Source organism: Condylostylus longicornis, unplaced genomic scaffold, assembly GCF_029603195.1.
Source record: "Condylostylus longicornis isolate FDR11 unplaced genomic scaffold, ASM2960319v2 ptg000005l, whole genome shotgun sequence".
Lineage (NCBI taxonomy): Eukaryota > Metazoa > Arthropoda > Insecta > Diptera > Dolichopodidae > Condylostylus > Condylostylus longicornis.
The window spans coordinates 1183840-1210108 of NW_026577974.1; the positions used below are offsets into that span (position 1 = coordinate 1183840).

General features: G+C 23.9%; 1 protein-coding gene across 2 annotated transcripts in view; it reads right to left on the reverse strand.

Annotated features, from left to right (window-relative positions):
- LOC129614897 (zinc finger protein Elbow) overlaps positions 1 to 26269 on the reverse strand; it is an 84209-nt gene that overhangs the window by 44490 nt on the left and 13450 nt on the right. The window contains exon 2 of one of the 2 annotated variants that reach the window (XM_055529867.1): positions 3346 to 3432. The exons of the other annotated variant lie outside the window; for it this stretch is intronic. The gene's annotated coding sequence lies outside the window, so the exon portion shown is untranslated. The remainder of the gene's footprint in view (positions 1 to 3345; positions 3433 to 26269) is intronic. 2 annotated transcript variants of the gene reach the window in all.

Consider the following 26269-nt stretch of genomic DNA (forward strand, 5'->3'; position numbering starts at 1 on the left):
ACTCGAGTGACTTTAAAAGCTAATTACAACAGCAAATTATAGTTGGCTCTTGTTTATTGCATACGTTTGTTTTTAATACAGTACGAATCTTAATAGCATTCGTTAAAATTTCGAAGAACTATCATTTCAGTCGTTCATACTTTGGGACAAAAATTAATTGAGCTTAAAACAATTTTATAGTTGAAAATAAAATGAATCAACAGTTTTTAAAAAAATATCTCTATTAAAGATCTTTAACATTGTGTGCTTTGTGCTACACAATAAAATGCAAAATTTTATGCAAATTAAAGAGCTTTAAAGCGAATATATATAAAAAAAATATAAATGGTTAAAACTAATAAAATCACGTAACTTAATATGTAAATATCGCATAGATATTCGCATTAATTTAATAAGGGGGTTTTGTGCATAAAATTATAATCGACATTTTTATTTTACTTAATATTGAATTATTTTTATTATGATTATTATTATTATTAATTTTGTCTTAAAGTGATTTCAAAACAATTATTCATAAATATGTATATATACGCGATATTTAATGTACACAAATGTGAGTATACAGGGGCTATATAAGTAAAACGCAAAGATAAATATCTCTAATTTAATGTTTATATATGGGAGCCCCGTATACATTTGTATATTGTAGTTGTTTATCAGATTACGTATCTCTACTTGTTTCGATATAGAATTTAATTGAGGTGTAGATTTGTATCTGTCATGAATTTCAATTAATAAAATCTTTGATAAAAAAAAAAATTAAAGAAATAAATTAGATAAATTGTACGAATTCAATGGAAATTATTGTAATACCTGCCACCTTATTAAAAAATTAACATAATTTACTTATAATTTACAATATTGTTTAGATTTAGTAAATATTTTCGTTATATAATTGATTTGCAATAAAAAAAATAATACGAGTATTAAGTAAATTAAAAACGTAATTTATTTTATATAGCTATCAATTTAAGAATGAAATAGATTTAAGAGAGATTGTTCGTGAGCTAAGATTTTCTTGTACAATTTAGAAGTTACACAGTAATTGGTTTTTGTTTTATAAATATGTATTGTATATTTACCACAATCATGAAAAATTATATATATTAGGACGTATTATTTACAGAACCTTTTCAAGTAAAAATTATAATATTAAAGAATTTTGATAATTTTAGGAATTAAGTGTGCTGCCATATAGTTTTTGGTTTTATATAACACATATTTAAATGCAGATATACGTCCAAAAAAAAAACCAGAAGAAGCTGAGGTTTGAATGCCATCAAACACGCCGAATCAAGAAGGTACTCCAAGGAAGATTTCAAATTCGATAGTCAGATTTCACTTTAAAAGATTTGGAAACAATGTGAATTTCTTTAAGATTTATTTTTTTATGACAAAGATATGACAATAAAAAATGTCGAAATTTTTATAAATATTAAAGTTTTCTTACTATAATAAATTTATTTCGATGTCCTAATATCATCACATTACCTAGTACATTATATGGATACATTACCCATAGTATTTTTTCATTATAAATTAATTAAAATTATTACTTGTGAAATATTATAAGAATGTTAAATATATCAATAACAGTAATTATCATTATAATTTTCAATGTATTCAACTTCTGTAAATATGTATTAGAGTTACTCTCAACTACCTATATAATGCAAAATTCAACTCGAAAAAAAATAAGTGATCGTGTTGATTAAATGACTGACATCAGTTCACTTTCATAATAATAAATGGCGGATATTATTTCGACAGGTCTATATCTATCTTGTCTACATAATTTATAATTTACAATTTTTTTTTTTGCTTCTCTACATTTTGCTTTTCAATATTAAAAGATTATAATTAATTAGTCATGATGTATTTTATAGATTATAGCGATTATTAGACAGATTATTGCTTCAGTCTTATTACAAATTTATTTTTTTTGTTTTTCTTAATTTATATTTGGAATAAAATTATCATATATTATTTATATAAAAGAAAGAGAAAGAAAAAAAATTATTAAAAATGTTGATCCAAATCACATTAACAGGTTAATATTATTAATTTAATACGTTCAGGTAACAGGTTGAGGTGATTTGTAAAATTAAAAAAAAATACTACCTATAGAGCTAACAAACACTATCTATATAGATTAAAATATAAAAAAGTAGGTATAAATATGTGTGTTAATGCATATATGCATATGTATTTGATTTTTAATTTATTGAAAAGCTTCTTAATTAAGAAGATTATTAAGTTAATATAATATTTTATTAGCAAATTCTTTAGTTATTTTGTTTTAAAGTATTATTTTGGTCTCACCAATTAGTTTGACTAAAAAATAACAATAATTAAGTATAATAATAATAATAAAGTGAAATTGAAACTTATAACATATCTTTTTTTCTCTGAAATCTGAATTAATTTATAATTTAAATTTTAATAAAGGGGTACATATACATATACACTATTATAATGTATGGAAATTTGAAGAATATTTTATAGTAGATATTCTTTTTTATTATTATTGTTGTCATTAACAATTAATATTATGAATAATAATAAGTTTTCGTATATATGTTTTTACAAATTTATTATTTTATTAACGTTTTTGATATTTAATAATACCGTATAAGTATTATTTCATATGTATATAAGTTAAATGAATAAACTAATTAATATGCTATGTAAATTATTATTAAATAAATTACTTAAAATTATGGCGACTAATGAAAGAGAGAGAGAGAGCAGTAAAAAAAAATTATCTCCGGTTTTAAGATTAGCATTTAAATTTTTTATTATAAAATTTTTTAAGTTTGGTATTTTTTTTCGGTTTTTTAAAAATTTACTCTTTTTTTTTTTACAAAAATGATAATTATTGTTGAGCGCTAATGGCTATTAAAAAAATTTATGTGATTATGGCGCCATTTTGACAACATTTACCTTTGATACTTTGGGTGATAACAATTACATATCTTGGGATATATACATATGAATGTATATACAATTAGAATGTGAATTGTTTGCTCATTCTGAGTTTTCAATATTAAATAAAAACAAGTGTTAAACAGTTTCCAGTCTTATTCCCGGTTTTGTCCTTTCAACCGATCAACTCATTTTATGGAAAACTACTCAATTTATAACGGGTTTTTCTTTCACATAACAGGGTTTTCTATCATTCTAAAACTTAACAGGAAAGCTTGCTAATTAAAATATTTTTATATTTGTGTGGGTTGGTATAAAAATTATTCAACTTATTTCCATATGTTTTGATCAAATATCAAACAATAAACTTATTAATGAAAAAAATAGATTTTTATATGATTTTTTTCTTTGAAAACTTACTGCTTGTTAGGTCTCCTTATTTATATTGTGTATATTTCAATTCACTTATGTACAACTCTACTTATTCATAATCGTAGATGTTCTTACCTGAAAATAAAAAAGAATTAATTTATTATTCAACGTGTTTTCATAAAATAATAGTTAATATTAAATATTGATAACAACGTTACTAATATAAACTACAATATACATATTTTTATTTAATTTTGATGTGTACATTTTACAAAAAAATATTAAAACATTTGAAAAAGCACCAATTACTGCACATGAATTAGTATCTTTTATATTTTGGCTCCGTGTGTCTAATTCCCAATATTTATGTTTTCTTAATTTTTAAATAAGTGTGTTTAATCAAAGCTACATTTGAAATTTAATATTTATCTGCACGTATATAATTTCTTTCCTTAAAAATATTAAAAATTGTCTTATTTCTTTAAATGAAATTTTAATAAGTAGTTTTGCAAATTTTTTCTTTAAAATTTCAATTGAGAAGAAGAATACATTCAATTCGGTTTTATGTAATACACAATATATAATTATAATTAATATACCTACTGGTATAAATTTAATTTTGACAGACAAGCTAATAAATTAACTTCATGACCAAAATGACCTCAACCAACAGCACCTAATTACTTTTTAAAACATCTTTTTTCTTTGCCGTCAAGTCAATTTTTTTCTTATTTCGCATTTTTTTTTTCTTTCACATTATTTAATATTTTTGCTCATTTAATTAAAATAAAAAAAAAATTAACAAAAAATAACTAAAATGAACCGTGAAAGACAAGGAAAAACCGAATAATAGAAGAAAGAAAATTCAAAAAACAATAAAAATGTTTAAATATGAAAAAAATAAAATAAACCTAAATGATTAATGTGCACTCAACAAACAAAAGTTTTAATTGATTTAATGATTAATTATGCGAATACAAAAAACATAACAGTTAGATTAAAGAAAAAAAGGAAATCAATATTTCACATACACATGATGCTCAAAGAAAATAACAAATAAAGCTAGTGAAACCAATGGTTTATAAAAGAAGCAAATTTAATTTTAAAAATGTAAATTATCAACTAGCCATAATTAGGAAATATCAGGGTTTTGTTCCACAAAATTTAAAAAATCTAACAGTAAACGTACGGACAATATTGAGCTAATTATCACAAATAGTCTGAAACAAGCCCATTTTTCCAAGAAACAGGCAACAAGATGTTTTCACTGTTTGTGGGAAAGGAGGTAAAAAATTTTTGCAAACTAAAAGGTGTTTTGTTGTAAAATATAAGTGACCGGACAGTAGAAGGTTCGCCTATTCCTGCTAAATTTTTAATAATAATAAAATTTCTATCACTTCTTCTTATAATTTATTCAAACTGAACAAATTATGCTGTGTTAAGTTTGGAAAATTTAAAGTCTAATTTAAAAGGAATCGATTTCTGAAATATGGATTTTGTGTGAATAGTAAACATACCTTAAATTTCCAGCTTTTCAGTTTTTATATACATTTATTCTTTTTGACTGATGCGTAAGGACATATACATATACATATAACGGTTACAATATTTTTTAATAATTCAGAGTTCAAATATACAATATACAATTTGCATCAATGTCTTGAATAAACATTTCAAGTATACATATATATAATTTATTATAATATACATCACAGATTTATGAGCCTGTATGATTAGTCTGTAATTAAATTTCAAACACTATAATTATAAAGTAAGCTTTTTGCTTATCTTACCTACTCGTAACATATTTTATGTTAACAGCCTCTTCCATCTTTCTACTCCTTAAAATCTATGATTGTGATTTCTTTATAAAATTATTTATAATTATTACCGATTGCCATAATCAACCATTTTTAACATCATTTTTTTTTAAATTTTGTTCCCATTAATTTAGTAGACACTAGACAGAATTTCAAAGTAAAAATTTTCATTCAACTGTCAATAATTATTATGACTTTCGTTCTTTAATTTTACATCTACATAAAATAATATTTTTGAACTGTCATCTGTCAGTCACAAATTTTATTTATTGTTAAAATATTTTTCTTTTGTTTTATTTTCCTTTTTTTTATTCACTTATTGGAAAAAAAAATTCATAAAAAATTTTTCATTTCTTTTTATTTTATTCACTACTGTCAAAAAAAAAATGTTTTTTTTTTTTATTTTACTGTCGACAAAATTGGAAAATGAAAAACCTAAATAAATTTTGACATTTCATAAATAATAATTTCTCATACACATATAAATAATGAAATGAAGTAAAAATTGTGAATTTTTGTGTGGCCTTGACGTTTCAATTACAATCGATTACGCATATTTTATTTTTTTTTTTGTTTTATTGTAGCTTCTCGGAGGATGATACCATATTGTTAAAGCTGATATTTGAGAGAGCTTGAAAAAGTCTTTGATTGATGATAATTGATTGACGGATAATATATAAATTATGCATAAAAGCACAAAATTTTATTTGTGCATGTCATTATTGAAGAAATATAAGCGTCAAATGCAATGATGTAATAGATTTTATCTCATGTACATAAGCACAATCTCATTGTAATCACAAATTTAAATTAATTACGATTAGAAGATGGTTAATAAAATGTTAATTAGTTTTGTAATGTGATTAATTGATCAGATTTAAGAAAATTCTATACACTAAAATTTGTCGAATAAAATGGAATCTAAAATTGTTAGATCCCACGTTTGATAATATAAACTTTGGAAGCGGCTAACCATTTGCTACTTTGTCGCACTTTTAAATCAAAGAAACTCGATTTGTTTTTTAATTCACTTGCATCGTGTTTTTTAGATCGAACTCAAATATGATGAGCTTTATTGTACCTTCAAAAGCAAAAGTAAAAATTCCGTTCAAAACAAATTATTGGTATTATATTTTTTCCACTTTATCCATTTTTAATTAATGATGATGGAATTGCGTGTCTTTAAGTTAATAATGTAAAAAAGTAACAAAAAATATTAAACGCAATTAACAATAAAAAAAAACACAAATTAAAATTCCTCTGCTAAAATTCAACTATAAATTCGTCATGAATTCATGAAACCATATAAAATTGAACACTATGAGTTGGGATTTACGAATAGAGCTGTTTTTGATATAAAAAATAACATAAAAAATGAAATAACAGCAACAATAACAACGACGAATCATGATATTTTTGACCGCATGGGGCCAATAATGATTTTTGATAAATGAATTTAATGATTAAATAAAATGTTAAAAATTTTTGTTTGGAAGGCTACTACTAATAATAAAAATAATAACAATAATAAATATAATACATAAAAAAACACATAATAATAATAATAATAATAATAAAAAACCGTAAATAAATAAAAAAAAATTAAAATGGCTAACCAACCACGAAAAAAGAAAAAAAGTGATAAATTTTTGGTGGTTATTTGTATTTAAAATTGACAAAAAGAAAATATTGAATAAAAATAAAACAAGTGTGTAGAGTGTTAATTACGATTTATATTCTGCTTATGGGATGTTTGTTATAGACGACAATATGTATGTATACATTATGTTACGTAATGTATTTTATTGTAATCCTACTGTGATGATAGCACTGATAATAATGATGATGATAGTTTGTTGTGATATTAAACGGTAAAGAGATGATGAGCTAAAATTTAACTTTTTTTTTGTGGTTATGTTCCTTGTTTTTTCTTCATTAATTATTACATGTTTGAATAATATAGTGAAATAGTGATGATATGCTGTAAATTATATGCATAAAAACATTAACATGTACGTACATACAATCATACATTTAATGTACAAATGGCACTTGTAATATAAAATTGTAAACGAAGTAATTATTACTTAAGCATTGAATAAACTTTTCATTGAATTAGGTCTTATGTTCAATAGCAAAAAACACTTTGGCATTTAGTGGATGGAACACTTATACCATTTAATCTAAGAATATATGAACTAGATGAGTATTATTCTAGATGCATTACGGTCTTAGCTAAATAAGCAATGCAAAATGGTGACGCTGCATGTTTGCAATTTTAATACCATGAATGGTGTGAATTTAAGTGTCGACGTCATTAAAGTGTCATTTTGACATTTTTGGTTGTCACTCAAAGTAAAACTAAAAAAAAGCGCGTTTCTTAGTGTATGCAGTCAGGTCGTCGCCCTATTTGTTTCATTATGAAGTATAAAGCAATTATTGGGACTTATATTAAGAAAATAAAAAATAAAATTAAGCAATAATCTAACAAGAATAAAGTTTAAAAACTTTGGTACGCAAATATATTTCATAAGATTCTATAAAAAATTGTTGTTTCATAAGATCAAGTGTTGCTAAATTGGCACCGGAACTAAATTTTAATTTTCAAGCGCAGTCGGAATCACTCCGGTAAATGGCTTTAGATTTTTATGGAGAAGAAACAAATTCTTAATACTTAAATTTACAAAAACGTATGATTGGTCTTAATTGTTAGTGTTTTTTCCATTTCCAAATTACTCCGGAGCATTTTTTAATATTATGTATGTATATACACATGTGCATATATAGCTCGTGTAAATGGAATGCAAGAAAAAGTGTTGGTTACATGGTATGTATAATAAATTGTATTATATAACATATTGACATGAATATAATATACATATATATATGAATTGTACATACAACCCTGAATGTGTATAAACAACAAGTGTGACATAATCATAATATGAAGAATACTATGTACTTGTGTATTTTACTACACAATGTTATTAGTAATTACAGAAGTATTTGATTGAATGTTTATTGAATATTAAATTTGTAGGTTTAATTTTTTGTAATTTTCCCTTAAATTTTACTGATAGCCTCCTATAACAAATTTGTTTAGGTTATTTAAAGATACATTTACACAAAAGATTATTTAAATTGCAAAAAGTCTATACGTAGTTATACGTTTATCAGATAATTAAATTTAAATGAAAATTTACTTAAATTTATAATGCACTTAGTTATTAAGTAATTATTTATGATTATAATCGTTTTATACTTAATTATTTTATAATTATTTGAAATTTAATTAATTAGTGAGATTTCTACTGACATTAATTAAATTATATTTAGTTGCAAATGATATCAAAATATATAATGAAATATTAATTTACCTCCCCATGTAATAAATAGTTGTAAAATTTTTGTATTTTATTTGAAATTCAAATAGGAGTGTGTGTTTCATTAGCAAAATTTGAAAATTTTGATTATTGAAAATATACATAGATACTATCAGTCATTGTTTTAGGTAAAGTACCTAAATCATTTTGAATTATAGTGAAAAAAGAAACTAGTTTTTTACTGCGAAAATTAATTTTATTGGGATATACCGATGTTATGTAAAACGGTATTTCAAATATAGCAATTGAAGTCAGCATTACTTATTGGAAAACCTAATGTAAAAATTATAAGATTTCACTGTAACACAACATTTCTTTTTTTTTAAGTGTATATTGTATTTGAAACATCACATTAAGATAATATAGTTAACATGCAATATAACTTTTATCAAAACCTAATTGTAAAAACAGAACCAAAGCTGGAGACTGCTTTATAACAGACGATTACTGTTATTACTCCTGAAATTGTTGTAACAGATCAACTATTTTGCATATGCTGCCACACACACACGGAAATAGAGGATTTCAAATAGAAATTAAAACTAATTTACTGAGGGCGGTTAAATTCGCGGCGATAATTTCGCCCTGCTCTGCACAGTCTCATTTAAATATTCAACTTCACACGTAATGCAGGTGCAAGTGAAATTCTACAATTAATAAAAAATAATATAATTTAGTTGATGTTACCCGCTTTGCAAAAAAAAACTATTGTAATAATATGTTATATTTAAGGACTTAATCCTTAAAATAAATAACGTTTTAGCTATTATATAGAAAACTTTTATTTGAACACAAATTAGAATTTATTAATTAACATATTTACAAAATATCTGTTAATTACCTATAATAAATTTTATTATTTTATTTATTTACTTTACATATTATTAATTATTATTGTTTTTATTATATTATATAACAGCAAATATGCATATATATACTCGTATTTAGTCTACCTACCCCATAAGTATATAAATATACATAATATAATAACTTAATTCTTTGCATATTATGCATAAATATATATGTATATAGATATGCAATTATTATAATGATAAATAACCATTAATTATAACTATCATGATAATAATTTATAATAATAAACAAAATATAATAATATGGTCATTTAAAAAATTAATACAACATAAGAAAGAACAAAGCAAAAAACAAAAAAAAATTATTTTTCAAGAACATCGTAATAATGATTGTTAACTATTGTTAATTGGTGTTGTGTTACAAAACCCAAATTACAATATTATTATTGGTGCCTATTATTAAAATTGTTATTATTGTTATTATTATAAATCTATTATTAATGTTAAGTTTTTAGTTTCGCAGTGTGTAGGTACATATATGTGTGTTTCCACTTCGTTATTATATAGCTTATATTAATATCTATAGTGTTAAAAATTAATTGAGTACTATACGTCAATTGTCAGAATAGCATTAAGTGAGTTCAATTTTATTGAATATGAAATCAATCAATAAAACAACATTTTCAACCTTTGACATCAATTTGATTTGACTTTTTTGATCACCAATCATATTTTTTCTGTGTGTTGTTATTATTGCTTGTCTTTTTATAATGCCTTGCCTTCAATATTTTAATTTCTAATAAAAGAAATTACTGCTACGCATACACATAAGAAAAGCAAATAAAAAAAAAATTTAAAAATATATTTCTATATATGTATGTATATTTTGACATCCGACATAATACACTCACGATTTTATATTGTAAACAGAGATAATATTCCTTAAAACTTACTCTTGATATGTAGGTTGTTTCGATGAAAACATTACTTTTATGACAATTATAAGCTTTAGAATGAATAGTTTTTGATTATTTTCTTTGTACAGAAATTCGAGGGTGATTGCTTCATATCTTGTTATAATTAACAGTTAAAACATTGATACAAGTAATAAATTTAATTTCTTTTCCATGACGATCGGTTCTGCGTACCGAAGAGACCCCGGCTCGCAGCTGCGGACTGGGACCTAGGCCAAGGATCATATCAGGATACAGATCTCCACCCGCTAAAGCAACAAATTTAATGTATTTCAATCGGAATTTGATAAATTTGGACGTCTTCTCAAACAGCAATAAATTTCGTTGTGATGTCAAAATCTACATTTTAACTATTTCTTAAAATTTTGCATTTCTCATTAAGTAATAAATTTACTATCAACAAAAATATTAAATTATTTTATAAAAATCTAAATACATTCCGACTTGTCACAATGAATTATAACTGTCTCGGTTTATTTAGGTCGAATTTGTTACCAATAGTTATAGGGCACATTTTGTAGTAGCAGTAAGTATAAATTTATTCGCTTAGAAGTTGTTTGTTTTTCATTGTGTAATAAATAATATCACATACAGTCATAGATATAATTGATTGACAGAAAGCTGGAAAGAAAAACAAAAACAAAAAAGGAAATACACGAAAATAAATAAGAACAATACTATACCTAAAAAGAGAATATATAGAAATCTGTCATTATTTTTTGACATTGATAAACTGTCATCATAAATAATTGAGGGATAGAAAGAGAAAATACATGTGTACGTGTGTATATTTATTTTCATTCTAAAGAATAAATAAACAGTTTTTCATATTATGATTATGATGCATACAACGTCACTTTAAGATTTGTTAGAAAAATTTTCATACATAGATAATTTTTTTTCAAGAATTTTTATTCTATTTGAAAAAGTTTTTTTCAATGTGCATTTTGTTGTTTTTGTTAAATAATTGATTGAAAATGATTTATGATTATAGAATGAATTTTATGTCTTATTGTAATTTATGTAATATATTTGATTACATAAAATATCGCAGCAGGGTGTGTATAAGTGTAAGTGTATTATGGATGTTTTGTGGTGCGTATTTTTACAAAAACATCTCGTGCTCCATAATGTACATATGTATGTTACACTTGTAATTTTATTAAAGTGCGATATTCAATAATTAAAATTAAGATTTAGAGCCGTTTCGATTTTCGAAATGAAGCTTTAATATTTATGTATCTATTTATTTAATATTTATGTATTAAATGTTATAACGCAATTTAAAAAAAATAAAACTGGTTTTAAACTGATAAAAATTTAAGCTTAGGTCTAAAAACGCACACTTTAAACATAAATTGGAATACATTGCGGTTGTTGTGCGACAATTTCGGGATTGTTCATACAAAATATGTGAGTCAATTTTCTTTGATAACCGTGTGCTGGGTGTTAAAGAGAGCTCCAATTGATATTGACCTTGCTGTAACTAAGATAGTTGACTTGACATTAAGACTACTTCTATTTAGATAATGCTAACTTGTTTTAAAAAATTACATTAAAAATTTTTCTCACATTATTATCATAAAAACAAATCTTACATATTTTATTTTTTAAACTTAAAATATAAGTTTGTTTTATGTGAAGTTATTAAATATAGAATTTAATCAGTTTTCTCACTAGTAACCCTCGTTATATTTCCCTAAACGAAATTAATATATTTCATGATTCCGCAATTCTATAAAATTTCATTTCATATTATTTAAAAAAATAAATTGCAAGAATGATTTATGAATTGTTGCTTTTGCTTTCTCTAACCTAGTGTAATATTTCTCGTAATTGTTTTATTTTCACAATTGTAATAAAATCTTATTTTTATACTAACGCCACGTCACTGAGTTTTGTTCTTAAATTTTTTCTTTGACTATGATTAATGATATTTTATGTTGAAAACAGAAACTTGTGTTAAACACTTACAAGAGAAAAAGCAGTACAAAATAAGAAAAATAAGCGAAAAATTGCTTAATAATTTTTTCTAAATAACAACAAACTTCATACTTACATACCTACAATATTAATGAAATTGACTCAATGATTGTTCTAAAAATGGCATTAGCAATAATGTTAAAGTGAGACAAAAAAAACTAATATAATAATAATTGTATAAGAGAAAAAAGAAAAAATTATTTTTCATTTTTGACATTTGTAAAATTGCATGTTACATATCATAACAATGACACCGGGTGGTAAGTTTAAAAAGTTCAATATGGAAACTACCATTTACATATATTCCATTCATATATAGTTACGTTATTTACTTTAAATATTTTCCTTAAATTGGTGTGAAAAAAACCAAATACGTTATTTTGTTGTTTAATCTAATGTCATGCAAAATATTTAAAAAAGGTGAAATAACTTTAATTTTGTATGTCTACCATAGAATACTGTTTTTTGCTTCGGTAAAATAATTATTTCCAACTACTTGTGGAAAGAGTGATATTTCATCTGGTGAATCGACTACAACTGCTATTTTGGTTCAGGAATGTCGGGAGTGAGGCCGACCCTTACAATCTATTGAAAATCTTGGGCAGTATCACGTCATCTTGGGTAGACTTCTTCCAACTCCAAAACTTAGGCGCGCAGAAAAATTCTTTTCTTTTTTGCTAGGTTCATACCGAATTAAATTGATAATGAATTGGAAATATTTGCAGACGGCATTAGAATTGGTTAAGAACCACCAAGTAGTTATATCTTCGGCTTCGGTTCAACTAGGAATAACGCCATAAAATATCCAATTGTTGCTATAGTGGTGGCTTTAGTCGTAAATATTCCAAGAGCATTTCTTGTACACAAGAACATTTTTCCTCCGCTCTTAGATAAAATATTTTTGTTCCTGTTTAAGTATAATAAACTTTCCGCTTCTTAATATAAAAAAAAACACATAAGTAAAAATTTATTTTCAAAAATTTCTTCTATATAAATTCGGACAAATGAGATTTTAAAGAAAATTTATAGTCAAAATAAATTATTATTAGTATAATAAAATAATAAAATAAACGATGATTGAATAAACTAAAAATGAAAACGTTATTTCGTGTATACACATACGTATAAACAAATGTGCGTATGTATATATGAATATTTGTTATTATGATAAATTTTTAGAGCAATAAATTATATTATTAAAATATCAAAACATTTATTTCTTTATTTCAAAATTTTAAATTACTAATTAAATAATAAACAAAATTGTTTTTGTAAGTGTTTTAATGAAATCTAAAATATTATCATCATAGCAATATCGTAAATTTTGTTTTAATTTACGCTAAAAACTACGAGTATTACTCATAGAAGTTCAATTTTATTGTCTCTGTTATAAATACTTACTTCATTAGACAAAAAACAATGAGCGATATCACTAAACTTGACGGACTACAAATATTGCAAAATAGGGCAATAAGAATTGTGATCAAATGTGATAGAAGAACGCATATTACTACGATAATACATAATTTAAAATGGATGACTGCTAGCAATAGAAATAAGTGTAATACTAAATAAGTTATTAATACTTACGTTAGAAAATGGTTTATTACCAAAGTATATGCAGAAGCACATTGGCTACGCTGGAGGATATTATTACTTAATGAATAGAGAATATATAGACTACCGTTATATCGTAAGACAAATATTCAAAATTCTTTAGCGTATATAAACGTACAAATGTTTAATGCATTGCCGATATGTTTATTTAAGGTCTACTCATTAAGAATAATCTAATTTCATTATTTTTTAAGTTAGCTTTTACTTAGCCGCGCTGATTAACCTTATCGTAATGTTTTAAACTATAAAATTCGATTTTAAATGAAATTTTTTTGACAATTTTAATATTCTTTTGAAAAAATAGCTTTTTTAATTCAATTAAAATAATAATAACAAAAAAATAACAAGAACAAAGAAATTATTAAATTCTAATATTTTATTCTGTTCCATTTAAAGCTACAATTTTTTTTCCTTTTAATATTATTACCTAACCGTTAATAAATCTTTATGACCGGAATAATAGTCTATAATTAACAATTATAATAATTTATTTTAATTTCATTTTAAATTACTTTTAAAGAAAAAAGAAAAAAAAAATCTATTTTTCTTGAATTTATTTATAATAGTTTATAGCATTTTATTATTTATTAGTTTCTTTTTGTTGCGTTAATTTTTTAATTACGAAACTTGCGGGAACTTTTTCAACACGTTATTATAAAAAAAACAAGATAATGAAATGTAATATGGCAACAACAACAAGAGCAAGAACAACTATTTGAAAAAATATCATCAAATTGGATTGTCATTGAAAAAAATATAAAATTTATTTGACAAGTTGGTCATAAATAAAAATAATTTTTTTCAGTTTTCTAAATTAAAATATTAAATACACGCTTTAGCGTGTTAATTGGTGGCATTAAAAAAATTTTTTTGTTAGTCAGCCATTTATATTTTGAAAAGTTTTTAAATTTTCATTTTCTTCTATTTTGATACCCTTTTCTAATTTAATTCAACGTTGAATTACACTCAAAGAAATTTATTATTATTGAATTAGTGCCAGACCATAAAATACATAAAATTTGAAACCTGAATATATTACATGACAAGCTATAATAAGCTTAAATGTTCTTCAAATTTTGCAATAATTTTCATATCACACCAGTGTGTAGTCATTGCCATTTTATTGGTTGCATGACTTGACATCTTGTTTTCATGAGCTTAAACAGAGAGAAAAAGCGATTGATTTTAGCAAGAATTAGTAAAATGTAGTGATTGCAATTATCACCGAAATTTTATTATACGAGTACATAAAATTTTGTTAATTTTTGAGAATTTTTTTTTGAGTGTATACAACTACTATTCACGTATTGTATTCATAGTGATAATATTTTTGTTATTTCGGCAAAGAAAGAAAAACTAATGACTCATGTATAAATTTTGGAAAGTATAACTATAAGTTAATAAACAACAAAAAACTGAAGAGTCAAATTAAAAGAAGAAAAAAATATAAAATTAAAAACGTTAATGAATTATCACTTTTTATTTATTAGCCATCTGAAATTAAGCTAAGTTGCTTGAAAGTCTTATTCGCTGTTGTGATATTCCCATATATAAAATATGAGATGACTAGCAAATTTTGGTAAAATGTTACTCTTTTTTTTTGTTACTTTTTGCTATGGCTCAACTCAACAAGAGTTATTCATTGACGTAAATCATGTTGAACAATAAATTTAATTAATTAAATTAGGATGTATAAATCACATGGACTTTTTTTATGTCTTTTGTTAACTAATATATTAGATTTTGGCACAAAATAAAAAAAAAACGCAATTTTTTTTTTAATTTTTTATGAATTTTAAAACATTTTAAAGTAGTTAAAAAAATAATAATGGAAACAATTAATAAACTTAAAACTTGTTTGGAATTTCGGTGATTTATTTCGAATATTTATGGAAAAAACACGACAAAACTATTTGGTAATGTTAATAATTTTTGAATGCTTTTTAATAATTTGTTATTTTCAATTAATAATTTCAAATATATGATCAAAACTTTAATTGATTTTGGGCATTAAATCTTACAATCAAATATCGTCGATAATAAATTTGCTGTGGCATTTTAAGGCTTAACGCCTTAAGTTAAAGAAAATTTTAGATTAAGCATAATTTTGTGTTAGCGAAATTCAATGAAGAGAGCTAGTTTTTTTTTTTAAATTCAATGTTTTCATTTTAACGAAGACTTCTCAAATTATGCATTGAGAGTTAGACTCTCCAATTACGCATTGTTAAAAGAGGTTTTTATATCATATTCATACTGTAGCGTTATAGAAAAATTTTACGGTACATATAAAAAAATTTAATATTTTCAGCGAGTTTACAGCTTTTCTAGTGACTTTGCACGATATGCAACGTTTTTTAAATTAATTGCAGTAATTTTTAAAAGTTATTGTAAAATTTTTTTTTACATTTAATAATTTAGTCATTTTTCTTCCGACTAAATTAAATTTCTTGATCCATTTAAAAAAAAACATCAAAAAATAAAATTTTAAAAAACATTCATTTACCTTTTTATTTTTATGGGCTGTCTACCTTGTAACGTACAAGATTTTTTAGTAAAAATTTTACAATTCATAAAATTTCGTAATATTTAATATTAATATAAAATTAAATAGTGTATATGACAATATAAAATCTAATATATTATTTTTAAAATAATGAAATTTTTCAAAATATAAAATACCATTTAAAATTAAAACAAGTGTTACAAAATTCTTAAAATGAGTGTAAAAAAAATAAAGGAATTTTGTTGACACTTCATTTACAGAATTTTTAATGCCAACAAACCAACCAGTCAGCCACCTTGTAATTTGTTTTTCTGTATTATTTTTTTTATGAGAAAGTTTTGCATTTTTTGTATTTCTAAAATATATTTCGCGTGAAATTAATTTTTATTTCGCTTGTTTTAATTAAAAATTTTAAATTAAATTGACATAAGAAATTTCTTTTTTGATCAAAGTATAAGATTTTAATTTATTTAATGACGACCGAGCGATGGGATTTCAAAAAAAAGTTTTGAGAATACAATTAGGAACAAAATGAGAGTTTCAAAAATCTTTTCGGGCCCCTGTAAAATTATTATGGATTTATTTTTAGATCAAGGCTTTAAGTACAATTTTTTCTTTATTTTTGAAATTATTGAAAAATTTTAATTAACTAACCTTAAAGTAATTTAAATTAATTTTAAATTAACCTATTTAAAAATTATTTCTCTTCAATTTTACATTGCAAAATGCAGTAAGTAAAAATTTTTTAATTATTTAAAAGGCAGCCAGCCACGCTACAAATTTTTATTAAATTTTGTAATTAATTTAAAAAGAAAATATTTTTTTTTTATGTCAAATTCATTCTAATTTTTGATGTACTCGAAAAGAAATAATTTGTAATAATTAGAAATTTTCTTTTTTTTTTGTGTCTTCTTTTCTTGCGTGTCACATGAAAATAAATTTTTGTGTAATTTTTATTTTGATGTCTTAGCTTTTCATCTCCCGCGCCACCTCCTCCGTCATATTATATATGTACATGCAAAGTGAGTGAGAGTTTAACAGAGTATTTTAAAAATGTCTTTTAAAAATTTTTGTCATGTTATGCCAAATTAATTATTAAAAATGATCCACTTAAGTTTCACTTTACTAAAATATCTATTTAATTTCATGTTCTCGCGCCACTCTAGTTATGCATAATGCATACGTACATATACATTTTATAAAAAGTTAAAAAAAAAATAAAATTTTCTGAAAGATTCTAAAGTCAAACTATTGTATGTATGTACATATGTACATGTACAGTATATTTGTGTTGATAATTTGCATAAAAATAAAATCCATGTACAAAATTTAAACTGAGTGTAAACGATGTGCATTGAAAGTCAAAACAGTGTAGGAAAATTTTTTAATTTTTTATTTTTATCGTTGTTGTTGTTTTTTTTTCGCTTCTGTATCACGTCACTATCATCTCTCATGTAGTAAAAACTTAAGAACACAGCAAAAAAAAAAAGTCAGGAAAAACTTATTTCCATGCCATACCGATTTTTGCTCTTCTTTTTATTAGCTGGTGCATCTATCTTTATATGTAGATGTAATTTTTTTTCATAATGTTTCAAAAAAAAAAAAAAAAACAGAAAGTTGAAAATATTTTTTCGCTTCAGTAAAAATTTTAGCAACATTTTTTTGTTTTGTAACTGTAAGTGGAAATATTTTGATATTTAATTTATTTTTGTGAAAATTTTTAAAGTTGCTTTTTTATTAAAAATGGGTTATTATCAGGCAAAAACGAATATTTTATAATTTAGGTTTTAAAATGGAACAAATAAAATATAACTTGAAAATGAAATGCGACATGTTTAACTAATGAATCAAAGCAATTTTAAAAAATGTAATAATTATTTACAGTTAAGACGATAATAAGTTAAAGAGTTTTGTGTTAAATAAAATAACATGAGTGAGTTATTTGGTTTTATCTTGAATTGAAATCCATGATGGACTTAAGAAAAAAGGTGCTGTCTGTCGTTCATTTTGTGAAAGCCATGAATTGAAGAACAACATTAGGTCTCAGGCACTATAGACTATTTTCAAAGCATTATTTTCGATAAGTGGATTGCGATCGGTCATGTATCGTTCGCATCCGATTTATTGTTTAATTTTTACAACTTATAAAGCTATTACACAGAAAATTGTTATAGTTTTCGGAATTTCCTAAACTTTAAATTATTTCTATTGAATACACCAAAACAAGCACACATTTAAACAGTTATTGTGCTTCTGTTTTGTTTTTTTGTACGTACTCCAACTTCTGATTATCAACAACTATTTTAAAAAGATTCTTAATAAGTACATTTATTATAATTTTCCGACATGACAATGTAATGAAATTAGATAAGAGTTAGAAATGAAAGAATATATAATTACATTTTTCACACAAACACATACACACATGTATGTATATATGAACATGTTTTTGAGTATTCATTCATTCATATTAATGAAAATTGCATTTTAAACACCCTCTTTTATATATGAAGCTATTTATCGTTTTCAAACACTTCCTGATCCACATGACGACATACGTAAATTTTATCACTGAATGCTCTTATATGTATAATTATGGCTTACTTAACGTATATGATGCCACTTTGTAAATTTTTATATTTCAATGTACAACAATAGTTACAAAGTTGCAACAAGAAAGAAACACTGAAACAAGATTTGCATGTTTAAATATTTCAAAGATTTTATCTTAATATAATTATATAAACATACTCGTACATATAAGTATATGTACAGCTTAGAGTCAGAGTAATTTGTAATGATGATAAATGTTACAATTCAATTTTTTCTACAAGTGGATGTTGGAAAATTTAAATGAATCAACTAACGGTTTTAATATTAAAAAAGAAGATGTAAAATAAAAATAAATTAAATTGCATTGATGTGCAACATTTTTTATGCAGTTATTGTTATTGTTTTAAAATTTTTCTATTAATTAAAAATAATTATATATCAGATTTCTTTATAAACCGTGTTATGCACATTCTTGTTACGCAGACTACGTGTTTCATTTTCTACATTTCTTTTAAATGAAAGAGTAGAAAAGGGTAATTGAGAATAAAGGAGAATAGTGAAAAGAGCACCTAGCCACAGAAGAACGTATGATGTTGAAAGGAGATCTTTCAAAAACGATGTGAACCTACTATCCATTTAAAATGTGGTGTGCTACATAACATGAAAGTCATTAGTTCTTGGTGAATATACGGAACTTTGATTCACAGAAGAAAGTTCTCATTATTAATATTTCAAATAGAAATAAAAGAAAAACTTAATATTTTGTTCAATGTCCCCTTTTATACAACATCGTACTTGTGACGAAGCACACTGTACCATTACTTACAATTAGTAATTAATATTGTGTTAATCAAATGATAATTGTTTTTTAAATAAAATTGCATTTTAATTATAATTTTTTAATTACGTACTCTAAGACATCATAAATTACAGTCAAAGATAATAAAATATTACATTGAATCTATTCAGTGTAATTAAAATTATAATGACATATAAAAAATGAAAATTTCTGATCACAAGTTTGATTGTTTAAAAAGTTAAACTTTAAATTAAATTTTGTCAATGTGTTATTAAAAGAATGTTGAGGTTGTCATTTGAAAATTTTATTTATTTGGTATTTGAGCGTACAGACAACAAGCTTAAAATATAGAGTGATTCAGTAGAGAGTGCAATATTATCACGAAATTTTTACTAGCCCAAGCTTTTTTGCTGACAACTTCCGTTTCGAAAAATATAGCATATCCAAGGCCTAGTAAAGGGTTCTACTTTGTTAAGTTAAAATCACAGAATGCATCCTTTAACTTTGAGATCCTTATCTAATATTTTAATATAAATGCACTTAAACTAGTATAAGAAATATTGTGAATACTTTCTTTTATTTATTAAAATTCACAAACAAAATTAATTTGCATTAGATATTTAAATTTTTTCAAGTAGAACTTGTTATTTTCTTATCATATTAAAAAGGTGTTAAGATATTCACTGTTAACATTAGTAAATAATTAAGAAAAGCGGATTTATATAGAAAATCTCATGTATGTACCTATACAAAGTGAAATTTCATTATAGTTATCTTTGTTAATTGAATTGATTTAGTTCAAAAATACAAGTGTAACATGTTCGTTATGCATTGTGACGTGTTTTTTGCGTTACATGTTACGTTTTTGTTTCTTCATTTTTTCTAATTTCTTTTCATAAAAATTAATTAAAAAATATGATTAAATAAACATAATCCATCTACATGGTAGGTAAAAATGTCTTATTACGCATTATGCACAGAAATCATTAACAGATGGCATGCACTTGTCATTACCATTTAAATTTTTTATATTTATTATTAAATTATGTGTAGTTCAACTTCTACTCTTTTGAGAAAATGTGAATGATTTCACTCTAGCGTAAGATTTTTTTTCTCTTCTTTTTTGCATATAAAATATAAATTCATCCCGATTAAAGATTAAATTAAGCAGTTTTTCTTTTAATTTTAATTACACTAAGTAATACATTGATTATTTTTCTGAGGAGGGTTTGTCTTAGAAGATAAAAGATTTAAAAAATTTGAACAGTCTAACTATAGGGTAGTACAACAGATAACAAGCTTATTTACTTTATGGTATAACTTTGTTAATTGTCGCTACTAATGTAGAAATAAAACGAACAGAATATAAAAAAATATTTTAAAAATATTAGATCTAATTACAAAAAACTGATGATAATGGTCTACACAAGAAGTTGGAAGCAGTTAACCTGTGAGAGAACGTTAAACTCTATTACGAAATCGTCCTTGTCGAAGTGCTGCCTATACTAAGCACTTCAACGAAAGGGTCAATTTGGTGTACTGCTCAATGCTTCCCATTTAAGTACCGGCATGAGCTCAGTTATATTGTTTTATTGTGGGTAATAATAGTACATACATGACACAGGCTACTTTTGCCTTATTTATAAAACTGTAATTTCTTACTAAAATTTGATTCCGATTGAACTTAAAAATTGACATACGATTTTTGAATGCAATATTTATCTTGTATGCCGTTAGGGTACAACTTTTATAACTGTGACGTCAGAAATAAATGTACGTGCGTACTACATTCATTGTAAATCTTAACTTTGGTCTATAAATAGTGAATAAAAAATACATTTTATAAAATACGCGATGTTACTGAAATATTAATTACTTATAATTTTTTATTCCTATTTTTTTGAATTAAAATATCTTAGATTGTATTTAATTTATACAACATAGTATTTTATATAGTAAGTACAGTGGTGTTTTTGTTGTAAATGTTGATTGGTATGCAACATGAAATTTTGCAATAATTTTATTTTTTCTCCCCTTTATGAAATTTATAATTTTTAATTCATTTTCTTTTTTTTTCAGATTTACTTGAGCGAAAATTGTTGTAAGTAGTAATTAATTCATGACACCCTTGAGTTTATTTTCTACTGTTGCAACTATTTATTACTCTCACAACATAAAAACATTTTATATTTTTAGAGGTTTTAGATGTATTCCAAGAATCATAAGAAAAAACAAGAAAATGTGAAAAAAAAATTTTGTTCGGATTCTTTAATTTACTTATGCATCGTTGAGAGTTACGAGAACAAATAATAATTTCTGTCGAAAAGAAGTACTTATTATAAGATTTTCGAATCCTATTAAAATGTAATTTGAGATTCAATAGGCAACAATAAATTATTTTTCAAAATTTGAATATAATTATAAGCTGTAAGGTTACTCAACTGTTATACCCGAAGTGTTGTATAAGAGGAAAATCAAGCAACATGAAGAGTCACTTCAATTCTAAGAAAAATAAAGGCTGTAAACTGTTTTTCGAACTGCTCGAATAAAATTTAAAAAATACATGAAAGACGTCGTAGTTTCTTCTCGCCCGACATTGCTTCAGGTACTTACAGTTTTTCTATACTAAAACTACTTTTATATTAAATCAAATTGAAATATGTACTGATTTTAACATTAATAAAGCCAAGCCTTTTTCTTTGAACAGGTACACAATCAATCCTTTAAAGAGCTGGACAACTTGAATTTGGAGTTTAAATATATTAGTGGTTTCTCGTCGACATGGGCTATGGTGCTAAAATCCAATCATGGAACAATTATAATACCGAATTTACAGTACTTCATATTGGTAAATTGCATTGTGATTAGAAACACCTTTAAAGCAATGAATCCGCCTGTTCGGTTTGCGGACTGTTATTTACCTGCCTAATACATAATTTATTAGTCACTACTGTGCTGCTTATATAACAACAATTTTTATATTTTAAAAATTCAAGAAATTGATAAATTCTCAATTTCTTTCTTGAATATAAAAAATAAATGGGTGCGGTACTATGCAGAAAATTAATTAAATTTTAATTTAAATGTAATTAAAAATAATTATCAAAGCGGAAATAATAACACTCTTAAATGTTTAGTAAATTTTAAGATTAAATTAAAATCTTGAAATATAATGTATAAGTGTCTTATTATGTGTTATTATAGTTATATACATACCATAAATATTATGTAAATTTTTAACATTAGTGCAATTTTTTGTATGCATATTTGAAATTAATGGCTTGTTGTTTGTTAAGATGCTTTTGACACAGAATATAGAATTTTGATATTTTTAATAGATTCAGTGGGTCTTAAATTTAATGTTTTGCTCTTCTTTTTAGTTACATATTTTGTACATTAAAATTTATGTCAATTATGAAATTCAACATAAAGTAAGTTATAGTTAGCGTTTTGATTAAAAATAAAATTTTAAGTATAATTCCTGTGAAATAATTTGTGGTGTTCTACATTTTTTTTTAGATAGACATGAGACGCAATTAAATTGATAATTGATCAAAACGATATTAACAAAGTATGTGGAGGCAGACGAACTAATTTAAGAGTGCATAATTTTGAGCAAATTAAAGGAGGTGATGTTATTTGAGAGAGCAATATTTTGAAAATTATTAAGTAAGAAGTAAGTAATTGAGACACATTTGAAAGATTGACTCTACTTATATATTTTTTTTTTTTAATTTTTAGGTGCTTAATCGGAATTTGCCTTTGAATGTTGTATTTGAAGAGGATTCTACAGAAGTGCTGACGTACTTATTTAATGTCTATACGGCATACTTTTTATTTCATTAGCAGACATATGTAATCACATTAGAATAATTAAATATTGAATTTAATTAAGATGGCAAGTCATTTTTTAACACTTAACAAATTAATGTTATATATGATTACTTGATTAAATATGTTTTCTTCCGTATAAAATGTGTACAACATGCAAATGTAGATAATGTTTTTAGTGCAACCTTTTATTAACTTGCAAACAATATTTGAAATAAGTACTTATAAGTGTTATTTTAATTTAATATGTTATACTGCGCATGAAGACGTTCGAACTTCAATTTGAAATTAATTTAAACATATGAGGGATGATGTCTCTGAATGAACTTATTCAAACCCCTAATGTTTCATCATTATAATATATAGAGTTTTAGACCAATTTATTAAATACTAGTTAAGAATAAACACTAAATGCTTTAACCTCGTTTTTCAAAATACATTTTAATGCAAAATTTGAACGAAATAAACCATCTAAGATGACAAATTCATTTTGTTTTGTTTATTTCTATCCGTATTCAAGAATCATGTCCGGTAAAAATTAAAAAGTTCTTCCAAAATGTTGATAAATGAAAATTTCTCAATACTATCAAACTTGTCATTTATAATTACCATTAAAAAAAATTCTATTTTATTAATTCTCACATAAAAATTTCTCATTTATATTTTTATTTTTAGAATATACGACATAAAATTTGTAATATTCTTTAATGTTCAAAGATAAAAAATATTTATTTTAAAAAATTAAAGTTGACAGATTGTCACACCTTTTTAAACAATTAAAATCCACTTAGCGATATTCTTATTAATTTGATTATTATTAAGATTTGGTATTTAATGATTTTTATTTTGCGAACATCTCTGTTTGTGTGTTGGGTTTGCAACACTAGTCAAAAAAAAAATTTTATTTAATAATTTTTTAAAAAATTTTCACTTCAAAAGCCTGTTTTTTTTACAACTTTTTATATTTTTCATATCCGGAAAGGATTAATTTTTTATTATTTTCTCTTTTTATTAATATTTAATTGTAGTAATTTAAGTGGCAGTAAACTATTCGTTTCAGTGTGAAAACAAATTTTATTGCCTCGTTTAACATTAAAAACGAAAAAAAAAAGAAATATTTAAAAAGTTGAAAGAAATTCATTTTGAAATCGAAAATATGAGTTTTATTCAAAAAAAAAAAAAAAATAATAAAAATTAAATGAATTAAATGTAATTTATTGTGAATGTCAAAAGTCCAGTATGTGTTTATGGTTAATGAAATTTACGTTCATTATGCCATAAAAATATTTTTTTACAAGAAAAGTAGTATCAACGGATCATTTATTTTATTATTGTTCGTTAAAATATTTTTCGCTTTCATTCAACAAATTTAAAAGTTAAACTTTTACATAGTATATTTGAAGAACATAAGAATGTGTCATCTAGTTAAAACAAAGCAATCAAATAGCAAATGATAATTAAAAGTCACTATTGGGCGGCCAAACAACAACGATTTCAAACAGCAAATCACAAAATTTTATTCTTTGCTGGTAAAATAATAATCCATCAAATCAAATCAATAGCAAGTTTTTTAGTCAAACTTAAAATTATGGTTTGAATTTCATTCACACGGGATTTATTTATTTCTCAACTACAAGTAACCATTAATTTAATTATTGTCTTAAATATTTTTTTTTTCTTGAGTAAAAATTCTAATTATAAAAAAAATTATTGCACTTTTTCTTCTCCCTTTTTTTTGTGTGTTTTCTCAAATTATATTGTTGTTTAATTGATTGTGATGAAATGCGAAATGTCATAAATAATACAAAAATTTTGTAAAAAAAATTTTTTCTAGGTTGGTTTTTTTTTGTTTCTTTTACCTTATAAATTATTAAAAATTAACATTTTTATTACTTTTGATATTCATTTTTAATATTTTACAACGTAGGTGTATATTAATAATTTGGGTTGGGTTATAAATTTAATTTTAATTTGATGGGCATTTAGGAGGAAATTTAAAATAAAAGGAAAAATTATTTATAATTAACATGAAAGCAAAAAAAAAATTAAGTTGTTTAAGCTCTTTTGGACAAAATGCCAAAATTTTATAGGACTGTGAATTATTTTTACAATACGAGTACAAGAAACTAAAGTGCGAATTGAAATTTATGTTTGAAAATTCAGAATATAGACATTCAAAAATTCAACAATTACAAAATAATTTTTTATACACATGTAATTTAATCATACTTTTTTTTTTAGGATATTTTGACAGCTTACATAATAAGTTTGCAGCTGGATACCTCTAAAATGAAACAAGAGTAGATTCACGGAGATTTACTTCATAGAAGCGTTCTGCAAAAAGTAAAATATAAAATGGAAATTACGTGCAAAGGATGTACCTTTTGGTAATTCGAGCGAGCTTTTTTATTTTTGGAATATTCGAGCCACAATTAACAAATCAAAGTATGAAAGTGAACATAGTTTGAATGCCTTATATCACATTTCAAGTATATCGTTAAAACAAAATTTCTTTTAAAAGATCAACTTCTATACACAATCAACTTCTAGTTCTATACAACTAGAATTACAAGCAAATTTGTATAAAATCAACAATTTTTCTTTACAATATACTTGTGCATAACTGCATTTGTAAACATAATAAATACAACCACAAAATTAATGCTTAATAATGTTTCTATACCGGGTATAATAATA